The sequence below is a fragment of the Varroa destructor genome, unplaced genomic scaffold (genome assembly GCF_002443255.2).
Source record: "Varroa destructor unplaced genomic scaffold, Vdes_3.0 BEIS01000004.1, whole genome shotgun sequence".
Lineage (NCBI taxonomy): Eukaryota > Metazoa > Arthropoda > Arachnida > Mesostigmata > Varroidae > Varroa > Varroa destructor.
The window spans coordinates 46,182,127-46,188,466 of record NW_019211457.1 but is presented as its reverse complement, the minus strand read 5'-3'; the positions used below and the strand labels follow the sequence as shown (position 1 = coordinate 46,188,466).

At 39.2% G+C, this 6,340-nt stretch overlaps 1 long non-coding RNA gene across 2 annotated transcripts; it reads left to right on the top strand.

The window, feature by feature from the left end:
* Positions 1 to 2,080: 2,080 nt before the first annotated feature.
* Positions 2,081 to 3,810, top strand: LOC111249574 (uncharacterized). Of its 2 annotated transcripts, none has more exons than XR_002672982.2 (3): positions 2,081 to 2,564; positions 2,667 to 2,863; positions 3,678 to 3,810. It is a non-coding gene; the product is annotated as an uncharacterized LOC111249574 (long non-coding RNA). The 2 variants fall into 2 exon arrangements; XR_002672981.2 differs by having other exon boundaries at positions 2,649 to 2,863.
* Positions 3,811 to 6,340: the final 2,530 nt, after the last annotated feature.

The window sequence follows — 6,340 nt, the reverse complement described above, 5'->3', positions numbered from 1 at the left end:
GGCCAATTAAGCCGTCATTACAAAGTCCCAATGACTCTAAGAAGAAAAACCGTCCTTTTTAAAAAAATCTCTTTTTCTTCTCACATTTGTATGCTGTATATCTGTGGTGGAGCAAAGTGTTCTGCTCTAAGTTTCCTGCATGGATCGCCCGGGATACCGTTAGCGCAGCGGTCTTTTTCTATCACATACGTGGAGAGAATGTTTCGTTGAAATGAGTCGTAGACAGTTATGCTGCGGTGTATAGGAGTTATCCGGAGAGCCGCTTCAGAAGTGGGGTAACGTGCAGACGATTTCTGCCATCAAAATTGCAACTGCTGTCGTTGCAGAAGGGTCACATGCCAACCAGGCGACCTGCGTAGCTTCTAGCCCAGTTTGTCAGTTAAAGAAGCCCCGGTGCGAGACATAGTACTTCCAGCCTTAGCGGAAAATTCTACCGGTCCGAAATAGAGTGGTTAAACCGAAATTCTTTCTTGTCAAAAGAAAAAAATTTTTAATTGTTTGTTGGGATGGGAAAATGCACGGATCGCACAGATACTTCTGGCAAAGACAACCGGTCTACTGAGCTATTCCATTATAAAGCTATAGTTAAAGGCTGACTATCTTAAACGGAATTTACGTGCGACGTAGCGATCCAATTCTAACGGTGATATGCTTGAGCGTTGACTTCTTCTATGGCAGTTTTACAGGTTGCTGCCGTCTGTGTCAGTTAAGTTAAGCTCGAATTACGCCAAGGACTCGTCGTCTCACATTAAAAGCCCACTAATTTAGTTCAAAGAATTCATTTACGAACAAAGCACGTAGGAGTTCCAGCAATTCCCAACCTAAGGACACATGTTCAATGTTAGAGTTTTGCTTCGAAGTTGGGGGCAACCTTCGACCGCGGCAAAATGGAGAGCAAAGTCCGCTTTGCGGTCCTGCAAAAAGTGATTTGACCTAGAAGACGGTAGGATTTCTTTCCGAACTCACCGACGGTTATGGGGCTACAAAAAATACTCACAAAAAACTTACCGAACGTGAATTAGGAAAATAGGTTCTAAGAAGTATAGTTTAGTCAACAAATGCAGGTGTTTTACATGCGATACTCAACCTACTTCCTTAAGCCGATGTAAACGAAAATATTATTGGACAGTAATATGCTTGGAAACATGTTTCTAATACGATCTATTTTCGCGATAGCTTTCAATTGGCACAGCTCATAATTGAGTTTGTTAAATTTTCAGTTTTCTTGTTGCATGTCGTCTGCCGAGGCAGAAATAGGTAAGGGTCGACTCACTTAACGCGCGTAAAATCGAATAGAAATCATTATACTTTAAGCGAAGCTCACTGTTGTTGAGCACTAAGCCTGGCAACACCCTGTATGTCTCTATCACAACCGACCAAAATGAGCAATTAAACATGCATTTTTCCATAGCAAGTATATATATATATATAGGTCCATAGAAGCAACAACACTATATATAGCTTAATTTTGATTTAATACTGATTGAAATTGGTTAATTAATTAATAAAATTTGATTGAACAGATGCTGCGAATATTATTAAGCTGCCGATAATTAAAATCGATGGTTAAAAGATGAGGTCTAGTAATGAAGGCAAATGTTACATGAATCTATCCTAGTAACGAAGGCATAGTCTAGTTGCAAAGAACATTTAAGTGCTGTAACAAATTTAGTACATCTAAATTCCGCTTAATATACGCGTATAGATGTCATCATTCATATTAGAAAAATATTTCTATAACGTGTTCCGACAAAACCTAATGATAACTTTAGATTCTAAGGCAAGCGCCCTTTTTTGGAACGTCCTTTTTTGTCTGGCTTTCGCCCGATGTTTGCAGATTCGGAGAGGTCTTTCGTTCGTACTTTGTGGACAAACATCGGCCTGTTACGTTAGTAAATCGTAGTTCAGTAACGGGAAATTTTACCAAGCAGTGCGCCGAGCTTTAGCGATGGTTTTTTTTGTACAAAGTAGTATTATCCTGTAAAAACGTAATTCGTTATCGGCTGTCAGATGCGTGATCTAACTAAAATTTCTACCCGAAGATTATTGGCGAAACATCCAGGATTAAGGAATGTATTCTTGTACTTAGAATCTGTACGTCGAAGCAAAAATAAGCCACGCATTAGGAAACAAATGCATTAAGTATCGATAGTCGCGTAGTAATTTTCATATCCCTACTGTGTGTATCGTAAACTCTCCGTTTGCTCTGTTGAGGATGTACAGCCAGTTTTCTTCTCCCTTGTCTGTTATTATACGATTATCAATCAGCTTGGTATAAGTGCGCCTGGTGGATCTGTGCACGAGCGGGAAGCAGGTCACTCTTAGCCTTTGTTGGCCTTTAGCTGTTGTCATACGTACTTTTCACATCACTCGTCGATACGCTATGGTACAACGCGATTCATCTGTATCTAGAAAGCGTAGCCGCCGTAGCTCCTACCTGCCTGCTCTGCTGCCTGCTGAGAAGTGTTCTAACGTGATAATGATGAGATGCCTTGACAAATAGCCAAATTCCACTCCAGTACCCTTGGTCCTCGCCTTCATAGGCTATCAGCTAGTGGTATTCTGTATGTGGTTCGTTTAGATACAACTCTTTTTACTTTTCTCTCCTATATAATACATATAACATATTTGCTCTATGCTCTTTCAAGTTTTGGTGTCTATTGCAGGACTTCTCACTACCGTAAATGGTAGAATTTCGTCTAGTCCTGTAATTTCCGGTCGGTTCGGTCGAGAAGTTGGCTTATGACTGCTGTAGCTACCGCCTTCCTTCTTCCAGCACAGAAGAGGCAAGCGACGACTCGAGTGATCGGACCTTATTCGTCGTTGTTCGAAAGGCCGCTTGACCTTACCTCAAAACATTACGGTGACAGAACTTTTGAAACACCACTGGGTGTTTGCGTGCTCTCTTAAAAGTGCCAATTCTACTTAGGTACTGTTTCTACCTCAGAAACCACTACGTAAAAAGGGAGTGGTATCTATGCTAACACGCATCGTTAACGTACAGGTTTGCCTCAGTTCGGTCAACTGATGGGTTACCTTAAATCGGAGTGAATGACCTAGTGATAAGACGCTGCTCATTAAACAGATTCAGAGTGTTTCCGAAATAGTTCAGTGGGTAACGTATTTGTCTGCTAATCTTTGGGACACGTATAGAGAGGCATGTCAAGTCAAATATTCTGATCGTTACCATTTTAGGCATAGAGGAAAAATTGCAGTACCACTTTATGATACACAATACCCAGCTGGGTCGATTCTTCTAACGCGCGAAGATACATAACATAACGTACCTGTGTGGGTCAGTAAAATGGTATCAAAATAATATGTCGAAGGAAAACGCCAAGTAGTCAATGTTTTTTGTTGTTAATTAAACTGAACTTTCTTTCCAGAAAGAAAAACTGCGTAAATAGAAACGTTATACGATAAAAACTTACGCAAGTGGAGAAACTGATGAAAAATACGATACCCAATGAATTTATATGGAGTCGAATTTGAAGAGCAAAGCATCCCTATAATTTGATAGGAATCAATCTTGTTTGACAGTACCAAAGCGCACTATTTACTATAAAATTGTCCACCTAGACGCAAATCATTATAGCATGCGAAGATATATATATATATAAACATAAAAATAACCATTTATTCATCCTCTGGCTAATCGTGTCGCCATTTTCTTTCAGGAACAGAAAACAAATATGTTATGATGAACCATGGACGCTATATCAAATCGAGCTCATAGAATATATCACCTTGTATCCGTCGAAACTTCTTCAAGTCAAGTTTAAGTTTCTAATATATATGTACCTAAACGGACCTGGGATGATCGTTCTTTACTGTTGTAAAGCTGGCTGATATATATAGATAGTTGTCTGGTATAAAAATACCGGTTCGATAAAAAGGATGAAAGCTGCATGGGCCGAGCCCAGTTCACTGCGTTGCATTGTTGAACCATTCGGTTCTCGACATCTGGGTTCGCTCAACAACCGCATCAATATATGTCGTAATAGCGGACGGTATCGTTAGCGTTATAAATTGACCTGTAAGCAACTGTAAACAATATCCAACCACAAAGGAAAACGGAGATAGGCAGAGTTTAGACAACGTCTTTTTCGCCTATAACGACCAGCAGAACCTAAATATTGTTGTCATTTTTATACACGTGTTTCGGAAACCTAGCCGTAAATGAGACGTTAGTAAAAGTAGGTATTTTATATGAGCAATTATTAGCTAAGCTATTTTTTTTCTTGATTGCTTGAAGAACCATGCGCTTTTTTAAAAAAAAAAAAAAAAAAAAAGGTTGTTTGTTCTCTAAATAATCGACAAAAATTATTACTCACGATCGGATATATTTTAAAGTAAGAGCTATATAAAGCATTGAATATCGTTTGCACCACCTTAATGAATTTACTGTTCTACAGTATAATTCTTCTGATCCGTTTACAAACTTTCTGAGATTGTTAGGAAAGATATTTATATTATCAAAACAAATATTTAACTTGTGAGGATGAAGTTGAAGTCGGTATATTTAAATAAGCATACTAAGTTGATACCAAAACATACGGCGATTCTTCATCAAACTCCAAGGATTTTACTGAGAGAGCAAACGACGTTAATGTAAAAAAATACGAAAAAAAGCTGTAAGTTCAAAAGCACTTCAACAAAATCAATGTGTTTATATTACACGGAAATTAAAACTTTATTGATAATGAAGTTACGTATTTTTATTGTAATAGTAATAATAAATACTTCAACTACGGCATTAGTTATGTATAAATCAGTATTATTTGAATATTTTTAGAAATAAATCTCTTTAGAAGAACTTTGCTTTGTTTGAAGAGTTTGATCTGGATATTCTGTCCTAAACGCAGAGTTTATACGAACGTGAAACGGTGCCAGAAATCTGCGTTATGATTGCACGATCGTGCAATATCCGTCTTCAGAGTCAACATCATCAACTTGTCCAACTTAATCGTCCAACTTATTCCAATTTTGGCCCCCCGAACCATTCTAGTATGTCGACGATATGCCCATTAACGTCTCTTTAATACGATCTGTACTGTATTTTAGGTTTTTCAAGTTGTCGAAGACACTGATAACAAACGCGCTATCATCTTGGCTAGTGGCCCTTATCCTGACGATTCAATCAAAACCTTTGGTTTTACTTCGTCTGCTTTTGTCTGCTTCAGCGCTTAATACCCAGACTGGGGCTTCCACACCCCTAGAACAAACCTAAATCAATGTGTCATAACAAAGATCTGCCAGTATGGGGCGACCGTAAACCAGTTCTACTGATCACCTGTTCCATAGGGGCATATTCTGTATTTACGTAAAGTTCGTCAGAATGAGTGCAATCCGGCGTAACGAACAGCGCAAACTGGGAGCTGAACACAAGACTATTAAGAGGGATTCGTCGATTAGTGGCCGACCTCGCTCTTATCGGCATGAATGTTCGTGTTGGCGTACGGTGCCGACTATCCCGAATTATCCACCCACCCAAGAATATGTTGGGTTGTGCGAATTTTTTTTGCGCAGAGAGAAAATGTCTACAAATGAATCCATTTCAGTGACAAAAACGCAGCGCTGATTAGCGCCGCGTCGATGGGCCAAACAAACACCGGATTAGAAGTAGCAGAACGGAACGCGGGCAACAAGAGTGGATACGGGACAATGTACATTTTGGATAATGGCCAATAACAGGCGGAGACCGGTTCATATCATCCAAGTTTGCGATGCCGACTATTCGGCTATATACTCTTGGTTGGCGAAACCCTCCTAGACTAGTGTTATCTATTTTGTGTCGATATAATACTATGTATATGTTAATAACTATGTTCCGTCTCTCGTAGACTTCTTTGTAGGGTTGTTTAAATGCTGTGATGGGCGACAACGATTTCCAATATTCGATTTCCCTTCGCCGTCACGGCTGGTAACGAGGCCAGAATCAACTAAAAGTTATTGTCAAAAAAAGGAAGCAGAGATGCTTGCAAATACATAGATAGAACGGCTAGATATAGCGGAGGGGCAGAAACGAGGCAAGTACGAAAAGGGCACTGAAGCAGGTGATATTTCCTTTTTTATACCTATTTTTCTGTGTAATGTTGCTAGCTAATATTTGGTAAGGGTAACCTCAATTAACTTGCAGCTTCTACAAATGTATGAATTAAGCTACTTTCCACATCAGCATCAATAACCTCGTCACAACCAGCAAAGAATACGGTCAGTGATCGTGAAAAATCAGCTAAATGCACTACCCCTGTAAAAATATACCCATCCAATATATATATATATCTTACATGTCTTGTTATCTTTGTCTCCAGCTGCTTTTCTTTGATTTTTTATTTAT